Raw genomic sequence first — 26250 nt, forward strand, 5'->3', positions numbered from 1 at the left:
TGCCGATATAACCTGACAGTCTTAAAAAACAAAAAAACAAAAAATGAAACAAAAAAGGACGAGGCTCCTCCCACGGAACAAACCGCAGAGTCTTCGGAATGTCATCATCGGGCTGTCGATGTCACATCTTCCAATCAAAGCTCTCGGCTCGTCCTGATGACATAGCTCCCTCTCCCCTACCTACCACCCTACCCTTCCTCCATCCTCCTCCCTCCTCCCTCCTTCCCCAACCTAATGGCGAGTGAGTGAGTGAGTCGAGCTGAGTGAGTGTCTGAGAGTGTGTGATGAGTCCTCTAGTAGGATTATTACTCTCTTCTGCTGCTGGCGTCTGGTTTCAAAGAGAGAGAGAGAGAGAGAGAGAGAGAGAGAGATAACGGGGCGATGGTTGACCGAGGCCTCTATTGGAACCACAAATACATCGCGAAATCGAGCGCTCTTCTTCTTGTCTTTTTTATTTATTTTTTTTTTTTTAAGCTTTGGTTTTGGAGGCTGAAAAGCCTTTGGGGTTAGGTGGTTTGTTTCTGGATATTGGGTTGTGCTTTTTTTATTTATTTATTTATTCACTTTTTTGGTTTTGTGGCTGGTGTTATAGTATGTCATTTTGATTGTGTATGTTATATATATATATATATATATATATATATATATAATATATGTATATATATATATATGTATATATCTATATATATATATATATATTATATATATATATATATATATATATATTTATAAAGTATTTTTGTGCTTTCCCCTCACATTTTGTAATATTTTCCAGCTGCATTAAATATTAATTACTTTATCAATATTCTTGCAAGATCTTTGGCGCTTCAACTCCCGTACAGGTAAAAGATTTTTTATTTAATATGTCAGTATTATTATGAATTTTTGTTTTTAAAATTTTAGTATAATAACTGAGTAAATGCCTTAAAGCTTAATTGCAAAGTAGTATAAGATGACACCAGACAGAGCACGTTAGGACAATAATGTTACCTTGATCTTATTCTCATCGTCTGTCGAGATTTCTTTCAAACGTCAAAACAAAGTAAGAAATGCGCCCAAAGTCTTCGGCGCAACCGAGTTTTCTGCGCAGCGTATAATGCTGTAAGAAAATCTCAACCACGGCCCTGAAGCCAGACGCACGATTATGGCTAACTTTAACTTTAAATGACATGAAAATGACTGAGGCTAGAGGGCTGCAATTTGGTATGTTTGCTGATAAGTGGGTGGATGATTAACATACCAACTTGCAAACCCTCTAGCCTTAGTAGTTTTGAAGATCTGAGGGCGGACAGTAAAATTGCGGACGGAAAGACATAGCCATCTCAGTATTTTTTTTTTTTTTACAGAAATCTAAAAACAGCTAAGGACCAAAATTGTTCTACTTGTAAAAAAATATTTTTTTTACTTTACTTAGATTATTTAATATTCTATATTTTGGCGTTTTTATGGGCTCTACTTAGTTCATTTAAATTTCTATATTTTAGCGATTCTATGGGCTCCTTTTATTAGATGGAATTCTGTTGTAACAAAACATTTTTACACATTTTTACCATCATATATTATATATATATATATATATATATATATATATATATATATATATATCTATATATATATATATATATTATATATATATATATATATATATATATATATATATATATATATATATATGCATACAGATTTGTTTACACGGTTGTGTTAGATTTCTATGTAGTACAAAATTCTGTTTGTTCTCAAAGTATACATACATGACGCATTCAGTGGAGTAGATTAGTATAGAGTACAAGTGATTCCGTGAAGACTTGCGTGTTTGCACATTTACTGACAGTCTGATGCTGCGATAGCCAATCTCTGGCAGTAAATTACGACGAAAACATCTCGCGCGTTTTGGCCCTCCCTGGCCCCACCCCTAACCCCCCTCCCCCCCCCCAAAAAAAAAACAAAAAAAAAGGGGAAAAAAAAAAAAAACGAACGTGTGGTAGATCTAATGTCGCGTCCGTGTTGGTTGTACTTTTTAAGCGCTGATTGGTTCTTTTCCATTAAAATCGAGAGGGCCAGTGGGTAATTTCAATTGAAGAGCAATCTCTCTTATGGGCCCGTCCTCTCAGGCGTATCTGGGCCTTATCGCGCGCGAACATGTTAAATTCGGCTATTGGGAAGATGGCCGGGATTTTTAGTGGAGGGCCCTGTCAAATATATTTTCCGTGCTAGAAAATGGTACGTAAGGTTGCGGGTGTTTTTTTAGGTTTTTGTTCAGAGGTGGTTTTCTGTTTTTATTTTTTTTGTGGGGGTGGGGGGATGTGTATTTAAGCAGGGCTTTTCTGGAGAAAATGTGATCATGTTCAGAAATGTAGTTTTTCTATTTATTTTTATTTTTGTTTTTGGGTTGTGTGTATTTAAGCAGGGCTTCTAAGGGGAAAATGTGATCATGTTCAGAAATGTAGTGTTTCCATTTTTTTTTCATTAAGTTTTTGGGGGTTGTGTGTATTTAAGCTTTGATGTCAGGGCTTTTGTGGGAAAAATTGTTGATCATGTTCAGGAATGTAGTTGGTAGAATATACTCAGTGAATTGTCTTGTGTTACTTTCCTACAACGCTAGCTTCTCTCACTTCTCAAAATTAGTTCACTCTCCTCTCCTAATTTTCTTCTTTATTTATAACATTTTTTTATACAATGCGTGCGTGTATTGCAGCTTGATCGTCTATATTTTTATTCACATCGTCCTTTCTCATGAAAGTGTCCCTTTTCTACATTTTTATATTTAGTTAATTGACATCCTGTTTCACCTAAGTATCAAGATTGTTACTCTCACCATACATCTTGGACGGTGAGAGAGGCAGACTTGATACTTTGTAGAAACAAGAAGTCAGTGATGAAATCACCGTCGATACAAATAACTCAACAAATTTTAAAAAATGCGCGTTCAAGCCTTTGTCAGATTATTGACTTTATAGTTATGAAAAATGTATGGGGTCTATGCCTTGATATAATATATCCTTTTTATCGTAAATTTGAAACGTCTGCTTGAATCCAAAACGGTATGTTATTTCTACTTATGAATCTTGAATGTGAGTCGATACTTGATTTTTCTTACTCTACATTGAAGTTACCTTTAGTTTTACCAGATGAAAGAGCATTAATATATATATTACATAATTATTTGAATTTTGTATGTGTGCCCTTGTAACATCTCGGAGGGACTTGTAAGATTGTCACCATCCATCTCAAAATTTCAGTTTAATGATTTTACAAAATCTGAACCGGCGAGTCTATGAAATCGGGAGCACCGTGTCCTTAGATTTTATGGTTCCCGTTTGTGGCGACAACTCCTAAAACCTTTCTTCTTTTGAGTAGGTTTTCAGTCGGCATTATCTTGGCGTTTTTGAAAAATGTTTAAATTGGAACTTTGTCGAATACTAGGATTTTTTGGGCAGAGATGACATCCTACGGGTTCCATTTTAAAAATGGATAATTCTATTACCATGTGAGAGAGAGAGAATTTTATTATTATTATTATTATTATTATTATTATTATTATTATTATTATTATTATTATTATTATTATTATTATTCAGATGGTGAAACCTATCCATAGGAACAAGCCCACGAAATCAAAGGAAGCGAGAAAGAGAGATGATTTATTGTACACTTTTGTTTGTGTGCGTGTGTGTGTGTGTGTGTGTGTGTGTGTGAGAGAGAGAGAGAGAGAGAGAGAGAGAGAGAGAGAGAAATGGTAATTACGGGCATATCCCGTGAAAAAGTAAAAACCAGGACTTGTACAGAAAACATCTTTGTTTCATCATGATGACCGATTATGGAGAGAAACGAAAAAGAATGTTAGTATTGAATGTCTAGATATGATAAGAATAAAGGAAAGTGCATTCAAAATGAAAAAATCAATGCTGTATAAGTGTAGCAAGGCAGAAAAAAAACAGAAAAAAAAAATTACCTGCATAGGAACGAGAACGCAGAATTTCCATTGGTCTCTTACCGGAGAAATGCCTGATTTTTGTGACGTGTACTAAGTTTTCATTTAAAATTATATATATTATACAATAATCTTAGATAATGGATAAGACTTCTTTGTCAGTGGTGTAATTCGATCGAAAAATTACAGAAATTAATCTGAGGACAGACGTTCTCTTTAATGGGTTGAAACTTTGTACGTGTTGCTGGATAAAAATTTAGGAAACAGCGTGACAGTCTTTATGGTTTTTGAAATAATAAAATTTGGGAGCATCATATTTTCTGACATTTTACCTATATATGTTTCTATAAAGCATTGTTGAATCCATTTGTAAAATGAAATATTAACTGGAAACAATAACAGGTAGAATAGATAATGAAAGCATTGGTTACACGTGCCACTGAGAATACATGAAGATAATGAATAACTACGAAAGGATTTATAAGAATATATACCTAGATTTCCATTTTTTTTTTTCCCTCGGTACATCTGAATATATATATATATATATATATATATATATATATATATATATATATATATATATATACTATAGTATATATATATATATATATATATATATATATATGATAATAATTTCTTTTTTATGTATTCTGACAGCTTTATATGATCTTAAAACGACTTCCATAATAAAAAGTGAATATGCTATTACATTCCAACCAATATGCATCATCTTCGTTTCTGGAAAATATTTTCCTTATATATGGGCATTTTAGTATATGAGTTTGCAATAACTTCTCGAATTCATAATGTGGTTGTGACAGCTGCACACGTCTCTGATAAAAAGTAACATGAATTCTATATATTTATATACATATGTATGTATATTCCATATATATATATATATATATATATATGATATATATATATATATATATATATATGTGTGTGTGTGGTGTGTGTGTGTATATATATTTATATATACATAATATTTATATATATATATATTATATATATATATATATATGATCATATATATCTATATTTATATATCTATATATATATATATCATATATATATATATATATATATATATATATATTTCTATATGTGTGTGTTGTGTTGTGTGTGTGTGTGTGTGTGTGTTTGTATATATACTACATATATTATTTTATGCTTTATCTTTTAGTTATCTTTGTAAATAAGTTTTTGTATTTATTATTTGGCGGTGATCTTATGTATTATTACCTTTTCTCTGTTACTTATCGTTTATGTGATTTTATTGTTATTTCATATTAAATGGATTTTTTAAAAATTTTCAGCTTTTGGTGTATTTTTGCATCTGTGTATTTATTTATGTATTTATTTATTTGTTTGTTTTTCTTTTGCTTTTTATTATGCATTACATATCTTCTTTTCGCTGATTCGTTCCAAAAAATGTATGTTCATAAATAATAATAATAATAATAATAATAATAATAATAATAATAATAATAATAATAATAATAATAGTAATAATAATAATAATAATAATAATAATAATAATAATAATAATAACAGTATATATAAATTATTATTATTATTATTATTATTATTATTATTATCAAGGTAACGGTGCCTACTTTCACTAGAGTTAAACAGTATATATGCGTCCTTACATATATACTTATACCGTATATTTACTCTTCATGTTTTGTGTGTGTCATTAGAAAATATCTAAGAGGTTTAGATTTAGGTCCAAAATTAAGCTGGGAGTTTCTGAGTACACCCGAACCCGATATGGATTAGGCTTAAGTTGTCTACTCAATTTTATATACTAGAAGTAATACCTAAATTCTCTGATTTTCTGAGTCGAAAAGCGATATGCAGAACAGTGCTTTTTATTCATTCAAAAGATTTCATTTTGGTGATACCTTGGTAAACAATATTTTTTTTTTTTTTATACCGTGTGGAAATCTCGTGGTGATTTCAATGCGATTCAAATAGTTATCAGAATCATCTCTGGATTGCTAATGGATTTTTCGCTATTTTTTTCTCAACTTGTACAACTACCTGTATATTGAGCGTGTGATAGGTTGTATGTGTAAATCCATATACACCAACTCTGCAATGGGATAGATGTATTTGTGGAAAACGTAATAAATGCATCCACTTCTATATATATACTTACATATATATACATATATGCGTTTGTGTACTTTTGTATGTATATATGTACAAAGCATACAAAGTTAACCAAGTATTGTATGGTTTGCACGTTGACTATCCAAGATACAGTATATAGTCTGATGAGGAATGTGGTGTCTTTATTTCGGGAGCCATCCATACAAAGGGAAGTGGTTATATATATATATATATATATATATATATATATATATATATATATATATATATATATATGTATATATATAATGTGTATGTGTGTACTCATATATTAATGTGTAATGCGTTCGTTTGTGTTACATTCTGTTGGTGTTATATATTTCTGTAAGCAAATACATCATTACATCGACCAAGTATCGGACGTTCTGTATTATTATTCCCTCGTCTTCTTCGAAGTTTGGAGCGTGAAAGGTTAGACATAAGATAACTTTTATTTCTCATTAATTTTTATGGCCAAACCTGACAGCGCTGGTGTTATTTCAACGCTGTTCAGCCTTCTTTTATTCTCTCTTGTGTATTTTTGTCTTTTAATATGTTTGGTTACTTTTACCGCAAGCATTTACTTTAGAAGTAATAAGCGGACTCTTCCTCTGTTAAAAAATCTTGCAGAATAGCTATGTAAGTGTTTTGCTATGATTCGCATTGAAATTTGAAGAATTCCCGGCATCCAGTGATCAAATCGTTAAGAACCTTTAATCAACAAATCTGTCACTTAGCTCAGACTCGAATGTTTTATAGAGAATATTCTATATTTCTTGATTTTCCTTGGTTGAATAGCAATGAATCGTCAAAAGGATGGATGAGTTTTGTTTCACCTCTTGTCATTGCTACCCATACCCGTGGATGACCCCCGCCCCTCTCTACCCTACCCCGAATACCCAACACCTTCCTCAATTCCTCCGCTATCTCTCTCTCTCTCTCACTCTCTCTCCCTCTCTGTCTCTCTCTCTCATTCCTCTTCAGCCTTCTCTCGTAGTTAGATTCTTCTCAGGTACTTATCTCTTACATATACACTTCAGTTGGTATCACTCAAGTTCATTGGCTAGTGGCTGGTGGAAGGCATTAATTATCAAGTATCAACAATTTGGACCCAGGGAAAAGTCACGTGATACGGCAGGGGAGCTGCGAAGTGGCGTAGAGTTGGGGCATCCATGCTTCCTTCACAATGGCCATTCCTCGTCTTGCTAAGCTTTGATTCATTACCAGAATGCCTTTACCTTGGGTTTAGCGTTCGTGAAGTACCTCTAAGTCAGTGTACAAATCCCAGAATGCCTAAGAAGTTCGAGAGACCGCCGGAGTCGGCAACTGGTTTCCCGGGCTCCTTCGCAGCTCACATCCGGGCGCTGAAGTACTCCAAGGTGTTGGGTCGTCAGTCAGAGGTCTGAGCTCGTGGGTGTAGGTTATGTTCGCTTGTCGTGTGCAGTGATTAAGTGTAAAACGGAATCAAAAAGTGGATTTACTCTTTACAAATTGTGATTACTGTGTGGATATACGGATTATCTCATGCTGCAATGGATGAACTGTTCCGTGTAAGGTGAGGATGTCTCTTTTTCGGTTTTAAACGTGTAGTTTAGGTGGAGATGAATAATTAGTGCTTTGGCCATGATGCTGCTGCACCTGAATTCTCGATATGACAAAAGATGCCGATCGAGGTCATTTCAAAGGACATGACAGTCGCACGCCCCCACCCACGGTCACCAACGCCTCTCCCCTCACACTCGCCGGGCAATAATCGATCCGAAAAAATGTCATTTTGAAGAGTCGATTCTACGCTGGGCTCTTTCGGGCATCTCTTCTTGGGCACAGCGCGACGAGACTCCTGGCTCGGCCTGGTCGCTGAAGAAGCCTTGGGGCATGGACCGGCCCTGTATAATTTGGCACTAGGAATAATTCAGCGAATTTTTCAGCTCTGAAGGAGACACGCCACTGACGAATTGACGAGACTGGACGACAGTTTGAAGAGGCGTTGGTCGAGGGAGCTGAGGAATCTGGCGCTTGCGCACACCCGGTGCCGAGACTCCCAACGGGAGATTTCAACGCTAACATAAGACCCATCCAAATGGAGGGTGGCCCCTGAGACCAGGTATATACACAATTAAGCGGTGTATCGGAGGGCCGCGGAGATAATGATACCTGCGCAGGAGGATTCGTGTGGGCCACTTCACCAGGAGCATATGGCCATACCCAGTTAGGAAGGGGCGTTAGGGCAGGACGAAGGGATTCGGCAGGATTATAGGAATGTCTCGCTGGAGAGGAGGAGGAGGAGGGAATTGCGAAGGGATGGGCCGTGGCATGTTTTTTTTTTTTTTTTTTTTTTTTTTTTTTTTTCCATCTTCTAGACTATCCCGATTTATTTCGTTTTTCCTTTGTGGGCTTTTGTTTTTCCTTAGCGGTCTTCTGATTTATTTTTTTTTTTTTTTTTTCTTCGTGGTCCTCTAGCGTGGTCTCTGCCCAGTTGCCGTTTTAATGACGTGTAGCCTGCAGCTGTAGAGAAATGATTATATGAGACGTTAGGCAGCCATTTCCAGCGAGACTCGAGTTTTAAAATGTAAAGGGCTGAAAAATTTGGTGTATATGATTTACACAGTACGACCCTGAATATATGTTATGGGCATGTTTTTGTAACCCGATCATAATACCAAAAGGAATCTTGAAGTCAGTAATGTTAATTTAACCTAGATCTTTTGTGTAACTTAGGAGTATTTTCTATTTTTTTTATAGAGTGATATTTATTCCTTGTATTTTGTGATAATGGATTTCTCTCTGTTACGAGCGAGTGATCGTAAATACTCCTTGCTTAGAAAACTGTTGATAAGTCATAGCCGAATATTTCATGTCGTAAAGGTACCAGTTAGTTGCCGCTTCTGAAAATAATCCGTAGTTGAAGACATCTGCCGTGCGTTGTGGTAATTAAAACACTTCGTTTGTGGTTTTGTTTTTCCTGTTGTGCCGGGATTAATCGCTAGTATTGGGTGACTTACGTAATGTTTTTTAGTAGCCACCAAAGCTGGAATGAATATTACAAATCATTTTTGCGAGGAATTTCGATAATGGTTGAAACACGTAAGCAGTTATGGTTGCTATTACATCGGCGAGGAAGTTGTTACGCAAGTAAATACCGGTAGCGTGTTATTGATATTTGTAATTGAAAACGTTAATAAAATACCCTGATAACGTTAGATTTTGCTGTGTACTACTGTGTGCATCTTACTTCTACTTGTCAGTTAGTGAATTCGATTTAATATCTGACTTCAGAATGTTTCTTTATCGTTGTAGCGTTATTTACCCGTAGTGAATATAAACAAAATGAATATGGTGTTCGACTCGGCCTTTCGAATGTCTGAAGTGTTTTATTTTTACCTTTTAAATTTTTTGTCCTTTTTTCCATTTGCTTTTGTCGATAAAATTGTACTGACGGAGCGATGCACTACAGCGCGCATATATATGTATATATATGTACATATATATATATATATATATAGATATATAAATCTTATATTATAATATAATATAGATTATTATATATATGGTATGTATGTATGTATATATAAATATCATATATATATATATATATATAATATATATATATTAGGTATACATTTAAAAAATGAAATGTTTATTCGTTTCAAACACTTCACTATATTGCAGACTATGTCTAATACATAAGAAGATACCATATATTTTTGAGCATGTAATATACACACCCACAGACATAAGCTTGTTCTTTGTGTGAAAGTCATTACTAGATACATCATATATATCGTGTACTAATTTGTGAAATGAATTTACGCAGCTTTTCATTTGTCTCGTCGGTATGTAAGAGCCAAGTAAACATAAGCATAAGGAGCACCGATTCGGAAGAATCGACTGTTTCCCGAATTACCGTTGATTCATCAAGTTACGACGCTTTCCATCGCATTCCCTCGGTTATGATTGTCATCGGCGACTTCGTGTAGACGGAGGTTGACTCTTGCTTCGGTTAGCGTTTGGTGTAAGCGATATATATTTCTTGCGTTCTTCTGGAAGCTGGTCGTGTAATGCTGTCGAATTCGAGTGTGCGGCGTTGGCGAGAATTTAACGTCAGGATTTGTGAACTCAGGATTCCTCTCTCTCTCTCTCTCTCTCTCTCTCTCTCTCTCTCTCTCTCTCTCTCTCTCTCCAGATGTGTTGCGTCTTTCATTGATTTTCAGTATAGTAGCATCTTGGCTGCAACAGACACTTTGGGGGAGGGGGTTGTCTAGCCTTTTTGATAAGTAACCAAATCCGTTACATAACAAAGATTCGATATTGCAGCTTCGCTTCAGTATTTTCTAATATTTAGATATCTTACATCCACCAGTAATTCCCACAGAGTTCGTAACCCGAACTAGCCAGTATTGCAAATCTAAAATTCAATTGAAGAGGTGCATAAAAAAAAATACATTGCTTAGAAAATGGTAGCAGAAGGAAAAATAATTCTAATATGGTAGGTGTTAAGTACAAAAGTCCGCTATTAAGATCACATTTTTTTTTTTTTTTTTTTTTGCGTTACTACAGTCACCTGTTGTAATGAGTCGTGAATTGAAACCTCTTTTAATTATACACTTCCTCTTATTGACGTTTTAATCTTCCTTGGGGACCGATACCTCGCAAAGGCTTTATGATCATTCACCAGTGGTACTTTCAGTGTTTTCGTTAATATTGCATGTCAGAAGTGGATGACAGAAACGATCTTAATGTTAAATGTATAAAAAGGCCAGCTATAGAAGTAAAATTGCTTTGACTTTTAATGATGATTAATAAGGAGATTATTCTTATACTGTATTAAGTACTGCCTATAGACGGTAACTGGTTCCTGTATGTGAAAGCATCTTTTTTCAGTTATATATACTTACGCCTGAATCTTTTAGGTAAAATCGAGGCTATTTCATGACAATTTTCCGTTTTAAACACACATGTGTCTCTGTCTATATTCATACACCATAAAAGGGCCTACATTCTGTATTGTTCTATTCTCTCCGGGTAGTTTAACTTGATACACACTGAAATCGTGCAGGAGGTCGTTTCCAAGTTTTTGTAAATATTGTAGGAATAGGTTGGAACCGTTGTCGTCAGCCAGAATTTGCTGAACGGAGGAAAATTAAGTAAGTGTAATATTTACGAGGTAATTTAAGAAATTTTTTATTCTTATTTAATTTAATTTAGTGATTTATTTGTTTATTTATTTTTTGGTTTATTTATTAATTTACGAGGTGATTTTTAAATTTTTTATTTATTTTTACTTTTTTTTTTTTTTTTTTTTTTTTTTTTTTTTTTTTTTTTTTGCGTTCTGGTTCACCTAGAAAATTATAAGGCAACATACATTTAAAAACTAAAACACGAGTTTTCGTATTCAGGAAAATAATGTTAGTGTACATGCTGGCCGCAGCAATTCAAACGTCATAAATCCCTGTAAAAATATGTAAATTGAAGAAATAAGAGTTCGTAAGTTGTAAATTGGTGTAATCATATCAACCTGAATTAATTGACGTAACTGAAGTTCCTTTGTACCGTACTTTGTATTTTAGTGAATGCGGGGTTTAGTTGATGATATCACGGAGATTAACTGTAATTATTAAACGTATTGGGAATGAACAAGTAATTAGCAATGCAAGACTAGAAGTAAAGGTGCCCGATTTTGTATATAGTACATTTGCTACGTCCGAATTTAAGGTAGATAGGAATGACCTCAACGCCGTATAAAATACGTAATGAAAAATCTTAATTCCCGTATTTTCGCGTTCATTATTATGGATTCTCGTATCCCGTATACGGTGCGATCGCCTATATCCATTTTATACCTGTTAAGAACGCGATATATATATTTCATATTTTTATTTATATGCATTGGTATATTTTTCATACTGAGAATAAAGAAAATGTTTCGTGCTAGGTTCATTTTGTCTCGGTTTGTTATAATCAGATTTGGCTCCACCTGTTAAACGTTCATTTGTATCTGTATTGTAGCGGTACACGCATTTTGATAAATACCGTCCATCCTGCATTGATGTAAAAAAATCATGTCCTCTGCTGCGCTAAGCTTGTATTAAAAGTGATATGTGTATATATATGTATATGTATATATATGTATATTATATTTATATATGTATATACGTATATATAATGATATTGTATATAATATATAATATATATATATATCTAATATTATATATATATATATATATATACAAAAAAAATAATAAAAAAAAAATTTTAAATAATACTTATACAGGATGGTCCATAGTCCCAGTACCATTACAAGCAATAAATGCTTGTTAATGGTACTGGGACTTTATAGACACCCTGTATATATACCAATACACACACACACACACACACACATATATATATATATAATATTATATATATATATATATATATATATATATATATATTCGTGTGTGTTTGTTTATGCATGTTTGTATGTAGTCTGTATTTTTTTATATAGGGATAACGATAAAAAAATGAAATTCCTTTTTACCATACTTTACAAAACTATATTTAGTTGAATAAATGAATTATTTGTTCTGAATGCTTTTGAGATAGTGTTAAACAAAGCCTTTGTTTGGCATAGTGATGAGAATACATTTTTATAGCGATACATTTCAAGACTGAGTAACGTGATAAATATAACATAATTAAAACCGGAATTGAAAATTAAATAGCCTTTTTATTGAATCTGGAAGATTGACAAATCCAAAGAGGTGAAAAAATCTTGTGGAGGAAGGAATCTTTTTCTTATGGTGGGTATTATTTACCATAATAATTACACCATAATTAGCATAAAATAATAAATACCAGTATTCTATCGTTACATTTGAATTGCAGTAATTTATTGTCATACATTAGCCTTAGAATTGAAGGTCGTGTTTTACGAATATCAAGTAACATGATTGACAAGATATCTTTAATGTGAATAAGTATTAGTGATAGCAGTCTGGTGTCTCAGTGGAGATTAACCCAACTTACTTAGGTTACAATTAGAGTTGGTACGAAATTTTTTTAAACACTGATCAAGGAATTTGACTTACGAGTTCTGAAAGGCCTTGAAGGAATGAGTTCAGTTTCTGAAAAGATTTGGGAGAAACGACTTCATATTCAGACGAAAATGGCTCTAAGTTAAATTTATTTGTGAGACCTTGGCTGCTGAAGAAGGAAGACGGATAGTTATTTCTTTGTTGAGTAGAGCAGTGAACAAGATCTTTCCAGATATACGGGATTAGCTGGGTCCCTTTCGAGGTAGAAAAAAAAAAAAAAGAGAAATGCTCATCCTTAGCATTTTTGTTTTCTCGTGCATTTAGGCAAAATTAGTTGGGTCAGAGCATATTGCAACGATCCCCACCTTCAATAAATAAATAAATAAATAAAAGGTCAATAAAATTAGTTAGGGGAGAGCATATTGCAACGATCCCCACCCTCCAAAATAAGGTAAATCAAATTAGTTAGGTGAGAGCATATTACAAGGATCCCTCCCTCAAAAAAAAATGATGCAAAAAATTAGATAGGTGAGTGCATATTCCAAGGGTCCTGCCCCTCAAAAAAATGGACAAATAAAATTTGTTAGAGAGAGCATATTGCAAGGATCCCCCCACACCCATCCCCACTCAAAAAATGGACAGATAATTAAAACTTTGTAAATTCAAAGGATACAATATCATGATTTCCAAGAGATCATAGGGCACTTTCAATTATTTTTATTATTTGTATCATGCGGAGGTGAGACTACCGTCGTTCAGTAGGAATGTTCTTGGTCGTGTGCAATTGAATTTTTTTTTTAACAGGAATATCGATATGTTCATATATATGTCTTAGATGTACAGTAGTATGAAATGCTAAATCTTTATAAAAAGAGGTATGTAGGTCTAAATAACGAACAGGTGTCAGAATTTAGAGATCAGCGCCAGATTGCAAACGTTAGAAAGTTGGTCCCCCGTAGCCGAATTTTATGTACTACCTCTACTTTGCCACGAAGAATGGATATAAATAGTTCACTGCGGAAGGTAAACAGCTGGCAAAATCATCTTGAATCGGAAAAATAGAAATAATGGTATTTAGAATTCTCGTTTTATGTATACCGTAGGCATCGTTTTGCAAAAAAAAAAAAAGTGTAATGCATCAAATACAGGATTTCTCCTTCTGTATAAAAAAAGCCACTGAGATTTTAAGAGCTGCCGTTTTAGGTACCCTTATATACAACCATAGTTGCCGTATCGGATTGCAAAGGGGAGGGAAAGGTATTTGCAGAACACCTGCTGATCACGACTAGCTGAGAAATATTTACAGGTGTGAGAGTTCAGAGGGAATTTCGTGATTGCCGAGGTAGTTGTTTTATAGAGATCAGTTTACGTCAATAATCAGAACGAACCCAAGTTGTCAGGAAAGGTCCTGAAGAATTGATAAGGTAATTTTAGGGTTATTTTCCATATTTATTTTAATTAAATTCCTCATAAAATCCAAGTTAGATAATCTATGCTGGAATGTCGGTAATATATATTAAGTTATATTTTTCATATTTATTTTACTTAAATTACATAAAATCTATGCTGGAATTTCGATAATATATATGAAGGTCTATTTTTCATATTTATTTTACTTAAATTACATCAAATCTATGCTGGAATTTCGGTAATATATATCAAGTTATATTTTTCATATTTATTTTACTTAAATTACATGAAGTCTATGCTGGAATTCCGGCACTTAAATTACATAAAATCTATGCTGGAATTTCGGTAATATGTATATTACTTATCGTAAGTTCCTCGTTGGACGAGTGATTTACGTGCTTGCCTACTGATTCGCTAGTAGTCCCGAGTTCGATTCCTCGCTCTGCCAACGTCGAGCCAGAAAAATTTACTTCTGGTGATTAAAAATTAATTTCTCGACATAATGTGGTTCGGATCCCACAATACTAAGCTGTAGGTCCCGTTAATAGGTAACCAATTGGTTCCTAGCCACGTAAAAATATCTAATCCTCCGTGCCAGCCCTAGGAAAGCTGTTTAAATCAGCTCAGTGATCTGGTTAAACTGAGATATATTTAACTTTTATTGCTTATAGTACTGGTAATCTACTTAGGCGCGAAGATTTGGTAATTCAGTTGTATTCCACATAGGAAAATGAAAATTGTATGTCTCAGAAAATGCCCACAGTTTCGTCCTCCAATGGACCTCATTAATAAACGCTCCAAGAAGAGGCCCATTGGAGGACGAAACTGTTGGGCATTTTTTGAGACATACCATTTTTATTGCTTATAATCGTAACCACAACAGGTACTTTTATTATTTTATTCTCAGTTTCTGTCTTGACATTTGTTCAGCATTTCTGGGCAACTTTGCATCCCTGAACATTTTTCGCGTCTGACGCAAATATGCAAAGAAATTTCACTAACAAATGCAAAGAAATTTCACTAACAAACTAACAAAGTAACGAGGAACCGGAAACCGATCTTCTGACTCGCTGACATGAATGACTGTACTATGTTAATGCCGGCGCATATTCGCCAAGTAGATGCGATCATATCAAACATCTGACCTTCATTCACTTGAGTTGTGTGTTGAAGGGAGGTGGGTGGGTGGATTGGAGGAGCTGGGAAGAGGGGAGGGGCTTTCAAGGATGGGTGGGTGGGTGGTTGGTTGTGGGGGTGGGGGGGGGGTTGAGGAGGCTTTTCCCGCCTTTTGTATATGGACCGGGTATCGGCTTTTATCTTGGCGGTTTTGCATTGTGCTTCTATATTTTGACGCTCTCTCTCTCCTCTCTCATTCTCCTCTCTTCTCTCTCTCTTCTCTCTCTCTCTCTCTCTCGTCTCTCTCTCTCTCTCTCTGTAGCTTCCATCTGGTCAGAAAAGCGCAGTTCTTCGCGTCGGAAATATGATGCTTCGCTGTTGAATATCACTTGTTCACTAATACTCAAGGGGACTCCATGAAATTTAGGTAAATTGATGTGGTTCATTTGCATGAAATGCTGCTGTTTATTGCATTCTGTTTCGTCGTCATTTTGTTTTATTATGAAATAGAAAGGATAATGGTTGAATGAATGATTGGTTTATGTATGATGATATTATGCATGCATTTTTAATATGTATTCAAATACTAATAGGAAGTTGATAGGGTATTCTGTATTCATACATACTGAAGTTGATAGGGTAGTATGGTTATTACAATACACACACACACACACACACACACACACACACACACACACACACACACACACACATATATATATATATATATATATAAATATATATATATATATATACTAATAATATATATAATATTATTATATATAATAATTACACACACGCACGTATATATATATACATACATATTTCATATTTCTGCTGCCCATAAGCTTATGGCGTTAATGTCAAAACCATGTCCTGGTCCAGCTTCAAATAAACATCATTGTCAAAATACAGTAATCTCCCAGATATAAATAAATCTCTCTCTCTCTCTCTCTCTCTCTCGTCTCTCTCTCTCTCTCTCTCTCTCTCTCTCTCTCTCTCTCTCTCTCATAAGCAAGTCTAAACATCCAAACACTTCCAGGATCTTTACTACCTTTTCCCGACGTTTATGAAAATGCCATAATGGCTCTAATTACTCAAGGCGAAATATCAGCTTGGCCCATTAGATACACGGTGTGGGTTCACTATTATGCTATCACTACCACATAATGGTGTGCATCCCGTAGGGACTGCCTCGTCTTGTTCCATTAATTGATATTTCTCTCTCTCTCTCTCGCTCTCGTCACTCTCGTCTCTCTCTCTCTCTCTCTCTCTCTCTCTCTCTCTCTCTCTCTCTCTCATTATATATATATATTTAACAAAACACACCACACCACCATGTATTACGAAGTGTGAGAATATTTATCTTTTAAGAATAGTGTTTTTAATCGTGGGCTTTAGTTTTTTTTAATGTTAAATGTTACTGTTTTTTAACGCCGAAGATGAAATTAATCAGTCACACTGCTGCCAATGCTAAATGTTGCTGCTTTTTAACCGCAAAGATGATATTAATCATTCAGACTACTGCCATGTAGTGTATATAGTATAGTGATGTATATTCATTCTGCATGCCAGTTAGAACTGTTATTGTTAGTTTTTATTCGTTTTACTAAATTTTACTGTTTATAAGTAATTTTCGAATCATTCCAACAATAAATATTGTTTTCCCAATGTAGTAGTCTTTGTTTTTATTTTCGTTGGTTATTATTATTATTATTATTATTATTATTATTATTATTATTATTATTATTATTATTATTATTATCATTGAAAATATAACTTTGTAAAGCATTTAATTTATAACATGGGTCACCAAAACTGACTTGAAATCCCTTTTTGTCAAGTGATACAAGTCAAGCAAAGTGAAGTTTGGTAGAGAGAGAGAGAGAGAGAGAGAGAGAGAGAGCCCTTTTTTGCCAGTCTTTCTATCCAAGACCGTAGACTCGATTATCCTGTCCTGGAAAACCACAAGCAAGGACGGCCAGAGAGAGAAACCCCCCTTTTTGAAACGGCCTTCGCCTTCCTTCTCCCATTTTTCCAGTTGTGGTGACTTTTTTCTCACGTGTACCTGCGTTGTATTGATTTATTTGCCGCTTTTGAATAGGCTACTCTTTTTTTTTTTTTTATCGTGTAGCGCTTTTTCACAGGGTTTTTGTTGGTATTTTCATGGGTTGTTATTATATTATTATTATTATTATTATTATTATTATTATTATTATTATTATTATTATTATTAGATTATTATTATTGTATGTTGGAAGTAAACCCTCTGCTAAACATTTTTTATTAAAAATTATATTGCTGATGCAGCAATAATTTTTAACAAAACATTTTAAAAGAGCGTTTACTTCCAGCAAATTATTATTATTATTATTATTATTATTATTATTATTATTATTATTATTATTATTATTATTATTATTGAAAAATAAATAACTGATTCCATGGCATTTAATTTGTATAGAGTCTTATCTATTCGTCTGGCCTTGTTTTCATCAGATTGTAACTGGTATATCAGGTTTCCTAAGGTCATGTACCTCTTATTATTATTATTATTATTATAATTCCAGAGAATTTAAACGAAAATTATTATTATTATTATTATCATCATCATCATCATCATCATCATCTCAGAGAATTTAAACGAGAAGTTATTTTTTTTTACTAAATATTGGGGGCGGTTATGTTAAATAAACCCAACTTTCTTGGAATATAAGCTATCCTTATTCTTACTGGAGTGAACGTTGCCACGAAGTTCTAAAAGACTGACAAACAGCTGTTATCGAGTGGATAGCCTTCATACTTATACCAGTACTATTTGACTGCAGCTGTCATCTTCAAGAATCATTACGCAATGCAATAACTATTCAAAAATGTTCATAGTAGCATGATTCGTGAATTGGAGAAAAAATCCACGTTTATGCATGTGTACACTTATTTAAAGATAAATTTTTACAGAAAGCTTTCGGGTCAAGAATCATACACAATAAGATAACCATTTACAAATGTTCATAGTAGCATGATTCGTGAATTGGAGAAAAAATCCGCAGTTATGTATGTGTACTGCACATGTTTAAAGATGTCTTTAAAGATAAATTTCTACATAAAGCTTTCGGGTCAAGAATCATTACGCAATGAAATAACCATTTAAAAATGTTCATAGTAGCATGATTCGTGAATTGTAAAAAAATCCAGTTATGTATGTGTACACATATTTAAAGATAAATTTCTACAGAAAGCTTTCGAGATATATACATAACTATCCATAACTTGATTTTTTTCTCTCCAAGTGGACCAATATTATTATTACGTATTTTAGCAGCTTAATTGTGCCGAAGGATTTTCCAAAGCTGTGCGGACGAATGATGTAGATTAAAATAAATGAAATCTTTTGGATGCAAAGCAGCGCCACTCGTATTTATTCATATATTGGTTTTTGTTAGTCCTCAGTGCTTTACAGTTTTATTTAACATAATAAAACAAGAATTATGAGCATTTCTTTCTGGATAGTATATATTCGTTATATTTTTTATACAGAAAACGGGGTCAAAGATTGTTTTCATTAAAAAAAATCGGCAAGGGGAAACAAATCCACAGTTATGTATGGAAACTGTTCGATTGAAAAGGGGACTCGATCAGTTTCCCAAAAGCTTTCTGGACAGATTTATCTTTAGATGTGTGTACATATACATATCTGTGGATTTTGTTTCACTGTTGTTTTCATTAATATTCAAATAATCAGCTGTTAGGTTCCTGGGTAACTTAAATAGATTTTGTTATTTTTTGGCATTTTATTTTCCCAAAGGTCCATCATGCAAAGCTTACAGCACTGACATCGTAGACTTTATAGGCCATGCAGTAGGCCTAGTCGAGATCATAGGCTGCATAAGTTAAAGGTGTTTCGTAATCTTAGCTATTTAGTAAGCTTTATTTTTAGTTTTAAGTAAAATGGTAATGATACATTTTACCGACTTGTCCTAAAATCAGTCTAAATTACAGATTCTTCATCAACGTGGAAATTATTTTAATTATAAAATGGTTAATTTCCTTATCGTTTTCTGCGAGTAGTGTTAGTAAAAGCATAAGATGATGAAACGATAGGCCTGTACCAGCAAGTGTTCCAATTTACCGTATAAGTTAGGCTTTATAATGACCCATAATCCTAATGAGCGCGTAGGTCTATTTTAAGCTCTGTAGGTTAAGTGTACAATAAGTTGTCAAATTTATTTGTTCAAATATATTTAGGCATATATGCAAATAGCTGGCTCATATCACAGGGTATTATCAAGAATAATGTAGCTAACAGCTTGTAAACATTCACTGTGCATATGATTAAGAAATAATGAAGATAGTGGCTCGTTCATGACGAGTTTTTTTCTGACTAATTTGTAGCTAGAATCTCGTAGAGAAGCTGAACAGGATTAATGTAAAATTTAAGATTGAAATGGTTCGCTCTGACGTTCTGTGAATGTTACCAAAGTTTCTAAGGAAATGATCAAATATGACCTGCGTTTACCTTTGGGATAGTGTAATCACCTTTTTGAATAAGCGATGCGTTAAAAAACTAACTTTTTATTTAGTGGGAAAATATTGCCTACAGAATTTTTTAATCTTGACGTGGGAGTTTTTAATTTTTTATACAATTATTATCTATGTAGTTTGTGTGAAGGTCCATTATGCTATCGCTGTCTATATGAAGTGTTTGGTTCATTCTTAATATTACTGAATTTTGAGGTACATTAAATTCGTGGGTTACCTCTTTAGATTTTGCTTTTGAAGAGGCAGGAAATCCTTATAACCAGTGTTATTCAGAGTATCGTCATAAACTTGAATTATGAGTCTATTCTTCAATGCTGTGAAGATGGTTGATATTTTACTACATCTCAGAGGTTTTATGTGAAGTGATTGACAGGATTTTGGTGATATTACGAAAACCTTAAATAATTTAAATGTTTTCGTGGACAAGGCCTTGAAAATGCCCAGGAAACATTATTCAACTAGTGTTATAGAACCTGTTTCATATTATAATACTTTGGTTCCTTTACTATAAATGTTTTTTTATGATAACCTTAAATTGATGAAATATTTCAATATGAATCAGTTTCTCAAAGCTCAGTAATTGAAATGTTCATTGAAATTTCCCATTTCATCTGCAGGCTTTCTCTATACCTTTTCTTGTAGGGATATGCAAATAAATATACAAGCCAAACAGGGGAAATAATTGTTTACTAGGTTATGCATCTCATTAATTATGGTCACCCAATTGATTGGGCAAACGCAACAGAAATTTTTTATTGTTATTTTATTAGTTGGAGTATAATTATTGAATTTGCTGTTATAAAGATAAAATGTAATATGATCAAGTTTAGGATATTTGTAAATGGAATTCTCGAATATTTCGTTACCGCTTGTTATGTCATGTTATTTCTTATCAGCTATGTGAGGGATAACAATCTCTCTCTCTCTCTCTCTCTCTCTCTCTCTCTCTCTCTCTCTCTCTCTCTCTCTCTCTGTTTTCTAGAAGGTAAAATGTAAGATAATCTGAAAATGTGAAAATTTTTAAATGGAATTATCGAATTTTTATGTCACCTCTCTCTCTCTCTCTCTCTCTCTCTCTCTCTCTCTCATTTATTCTCGTTCGCCACGAGATGCTTAATATAATTTCACTAAAGTTTGTGATAATCTCTCTCTCTCTCTCTCTCTCTCTCTCTCTCTCTCTCTCTCTCTCTCTCTCTCTCTCTCTCTCTCTCTCTCTCTCTCTCTCTCTCTCATTGATGCTTCCGCTGGTTGTTATGCATCGGCACACTAATTTTCTCATTAGCGTTTTTGCATGGACAGCGTATTTGTAAAGGTAGATTATGATACGCCACGGAACACATCCTCCTCCTCCTTATTCTTCTCCTTTACGAAATCGTAAATTATTTCCTTACCTTCTCGAGAGTGTCCCCCCGAACAGCTGAGAGAAGAGAGAGAGATTATAAAAAATGGAGAGGAAGGGTTGCTCTAAGGATATAGCAGTGGGAGTTAATAGGAGCTGCAGTTGTTAAGGGCAGTTCAGGAAACTGGGTATGGCATAAACGGACTGTTAAGGATCGCCGGTAATTACGAGTTTGTAGAGCTTTATCAAATTGTTAAGGGTTTTGTAGACTCTCGAATGATTTACGGGCGCATCGTAGCTGAGTCCGATGGGAGAGGAATGGTTTATCTCTCTCTCTCTCTCTCTCTCTCTCTCTCTCTCTCTCTCTCTCTCTCTCTCTCTCTCTCTCATTTTTGTTTTGCTTACATGTCCCATTTCTTGCTTCTGTAACCCACCATTTGCTCATATATCCTGTCATTTAATGATAGCTCTGTGGTGATGTTTGCATATCTTTTTCACTTTTTCGTTTATTTGAACATCTATTTTTTCTTTTAAATATTTTTTCATGGGGTTTACTTTCGTCACTGGTGACGTGAGTGTAGGGTAAGGAGACATTTAATGCATTTCACTGGTATCGCAACCCTATGTGTCGTAATGTTGATAATAACCGAGCAATAACCCGCCAAGTCGTCATGCAAAACGGAATTGTACTCAATCAGACATTTTATCAAGCTTTGTTTGTGTAACTTATATGTAGATGAAACTCCTTTGCATTAGTTTATATAAGCCTTTTCCTATTTCCTATGTTTGTTTACATGAATGAGAGCCGTCTTGCTTATGACATCCCCTCCCCCCCCCCTCCTAAACAAATGCCCCCCTTCCCTTTCGGTTTGTCTTTCCCAAGACTTTTTTTTACTTTTTATTTATTTTTTAAAATTAATTTTTGGTGTCAGGGTCCCTCCCTACCTCCTCACAAGCCTTGGCCTTTTTTAATTTTTGGTGTTAGGGTAGCCCCTTTTTGCCCTCCGCCCCCAGTACTTCTCCTCCTCTCTTATTTCGCATTAGGAGGAGGAGGAGGAGGAGGAGAAGGAGACAAGGAAGGGAGATCATATTATAAGTACGTATGGACCTGAGTAATCTGATCACGTCAGTGGAGCTCACAATAGTGTTTGTATCCTACAGACTTCGGATTAACAAGGTATTACGTTGGTGGTTGTATTGCGGAGGGGAGGGGGCGTGGGGTAGGGATGGGAGTGGGATGTGCCGCCCATTTCGTTATACGAGAGGGGGTGGGTGGGTGGGTGTGTGAGGAGGACTCTGTGAGGGGGGCGTTGCTTCTGCTGCTGTGGAGGTTTGGTTTGGAGGGTTGGGGGGGATGTGGGGGAGATAGGGATGGTGGGAAAATTGGGATTTAAGATAGGACCGAAGAGGCTGATTGGATTGGTCAAATGACCTCTCTCTCTTCTCTTCTCTCTCTCTCTCTCTCTCTCTCTCTCTCAAGGAATTGTTCTTGGTCCTACTCCTGTTTTCTGTTATCATTAGTGATACTGTTAACAAACAGCAAAGCTACAAAGTGAAGTCGATATATTGTTCCTATAGATTGATCCGAAGGGTCATGGTCTTGTTCAGCAAGCTTTCACAAAATAGAGAAAAATACCTTTTGGAAATGTGTCAGATGAAATCCTGGACTTCGGAATAACTTGTGAATCTACAGTCCTTTTTATAAGCCAGGAAGCACCGATATTCCATTCACAACCCTTCACTAATATAACAGCCCGAGTTCATAGTGTGCATTAATCTGTCTTGCGTGCTATCGCTGACGTATTCTGAAACTTCTAAGAATCCTTATCATTCTTTATACCTAAAATAGCTGACATTGTGTATAGATTTTGTATGCGTGTATTCACTATACTCTGTTTTTTTCCATCTGTCCATCTGCCTGTGGTGTTTGCGTATGGTAACACTGCGTCCGGGGCTTTAAATAGTTACGCTATAAGTAAGTTTTAGGTAAATAAAAGGATATCTGGGTGTAGATTTGCAACTGAAAAGTGTTTTAATAATTTACTGTATGCGAATTACACCGTTAATATTCGAAATAGGATATTATTATAATCGTTAAATGTAAGCTGAATGTAACTATCTAAAGCCCAGGACGCAGTGTTACCATACAAAAACACCACAGGCGGATGGACAGATGGAAAAAAACAGAGTATAGGCTGACCAACACTTTTATTCCAGTGCCAATTGTATATGGAATGAATTCCTCTCATTTCACAAATGGTCTTCTCGATCTGTTCTGGATAGTAACCTGTTTTGAATTTATTCAGGCTATGTAGTCATCAAGAGGCTGACTGGTCAGCTTTGAATTTTCATTAATCTGTGGTATATTCTTTGAGTAATGACCGACTACAGAGTCCTAGATAATGAGGTTATTTTGGAATCTTATTTTACTTATAGGTTTAAAATTCCCATAGCTTTTATTTATCTGTTTATTTGTTATTTGTTTTTTTGTTGTGTTTTTTGTTTTGAGTATACTCTTCTCGTTTAGGTACACACTCTTCAGTTATTCTTGCTTGTGCTTAAGAATTTTTTTTAAAGAACATTCGCCTTTTCATGCTCACATAACTAATTTTCATTTTTTTTTTATCGTAGTATGATAAAGCTCGCATTTAGCATAAATTAAACATAAGTCAGCTGATAAAAAAAAACTTCATTTAGCTTGACGTATACGTCATTTGCCTGATAAAAGCTTTTGGGTTGCATAATTCAGGCATTCATTGCTTGATTAAAGCCTTAGATTACGTAATTCAATCCTTGGTTGCATGATTAAAGCTCTCGGTTGCATAATTGTGGGATTTCCTTGCATAATCTCGTGCTTCCTGTGTGTGTGGATAGGGGCACTCTCAGAAATTTATTGCCTGCTAACGCACTCCTCTCCTCCTCCTCCTCCTCCTCCTCCTCCTCCTCCTCCTCCTCCTCCTCCTCCTCCTCCTCCTCCTTCTTCAGATCTCTGGGACGAGACCTGGCCATGGCAGGTAGCCGATTCCCTCGACTGATTGTAAAGGAATTGATAAGGGTAATATTCGCGTTTAATTGTAACACGTCCTCGTTGATTGTTGAATCCCTTTCATCACCAAGAGTGACGAATTCGTGTGATACGGAATAACCTATAAAAATTCCCCTCTGAATGATCTTATAGATGCCCGTATGATCTTTTACAGTGCGTCTGTACGTTGATTCAGCAATGAAAATTTTCTTAATGTTGCATATTTCAATCTTTTCAGTGCCACTGATACTTTGTCGTGAGAAAAATGTTCATGGGTTAGTTACCCCAAAATTCCCTCATCTCGCTTATATTTTTTACAATTTTATTTTTATGTCAAGTTGTTAAACCATAGCTTTATTATCAGCATTCTTAATAGCTTGGGTTTGAAGTTACTGCACCTTTTTCGTAGTGTTGATGTTTATTAGAAATCATATTCTGCTCAGTTTCTCTGCTTCGAAATTGCCCCTAATTGTAAATGATCTTGATATGAAGTCAGTTTATTTTTTCTACAGAATTTGTTTAGACCTCTTATTCCTGAATCTACGTAATTATTTGAAGGTTGTGAGAATAGTAAGTTGTTCTATGGTGTCGTCATTATTATTACATCACCACGCTCATCTTCATAATTTTTAATACCGGTATTTCGTTCATGACGTTGACGTACTTGGAATTGGATGTCAGTAAAAAAGCTATATGAAGTACCTCTCTTTCATAATGAATCTTGATACGAGTAAGAGTAGTGAAAAGAAGATTAGAGAAAAACGTTACAGAAGCAACATGAAGAATGACTGGACTGGTCAGGAACAATTTCGATTTCCATAAACTTTTAGACAGTTTTTTTAATTTTTTGGATTTTTATATGCCTATACTGAAATTCCATTTAAAAATTTAAAATGTAGCACATCTTTGCTGTATTATATCTTTGGTGTTATCACATCTAGGGTCCACGAAAAACAGTTTTTTTCTGTCGTGTGTTTGTGTTTTTTTTTTTTTTTTATGGGTAAACAGTGCTTGGCGCTGCTGTTATATTTTTATCATTCGTAAATGTTTTTCTTTAATAATGTTCTGTTTACTGATACCTTTCTGTGCAATATGCTCTCGAGATTCCAAATCTGGTGTTCTTTATTTACTAAAGTTAATACGGTTTCTCTGTTCAATCGTGGAAAAAATATATTGGCTAATAATTTCCTCTCCAAGACTCCAAACCTTCTATATACTTTAATTAATACGGCTTCTCCATCATTCGTGGAAAAATACACTTGACTCAACTTTACCGTTAAGAAAATCTGGAAAGCAGATCGACACCACTTCTGACACTCTGGAATAATTTGGAGACAGCCAGATGACTAGAAGCCTAAGATTCGCAGGCCCATACACTGTTCATGTTGAAAAGTGCCAAAGAAACAAACAATGAAAGTGTTGTTGGTTTGAATAGAACTTGTACAGAACGGAAGAGATGTGTGAAAGTTGCTCAACGAGAGAAGGCTGGGTGTTATTGCACATAATGACATTACATTAACTTTCACGTGACTTATGCCATTGCTGTAATGGACAATTTAAGTAGGGGGCCTGAACTCTAGAACTGAAGTTCAATTCTCTCTGGTGTCTAATTGTCAGTCACAGCATTCGTATGTATCACGCGACAAAGTCATTATATTGTCATCAGTATTGGCGTGCTAGAGAGCTTTTTCTATATAGGTATAAACAAGATTTTTTTTTCTCCTGTCGTCGG

At 34.6% G+C, this 26250-nt stretch overlaps 1 protein-coding gene across 1 annotated transcript in view; it reads left to right on the forward strand.

The window, feature by feature from the left end:
• The first annotated feature begins 7483 nt into the window (after nt 1-7483).
• Nucleotides 7484-26250, forward strand: part of LOC135212477 (protein dachsous-like) — a 290250-nt gene continuing 271483 nt past the window's right edge. The window contains 1 exon segment of the mRNA XM_064245929.1: nt 7484-7628. The gene's annotated coding sequence lies outside the window, so the exon portion shown is untranslated.

This window comes from Macrobrachium nipponense, chromosome 41 (assembly GCF_015104395.2).
Source record: "Macrobrachium nipponense isolate FS-2020 chromosome 41, ASM1510439v2, whole genome shotgun sequence".
Taxonomy (NCBI): domain Eukaryota; kingdom Metazoa; phylum Arthropoda; class Malacostraca; order Decapoda; family Palaemonidae; genus Macrobrachium; species Macrobrachium nipponense.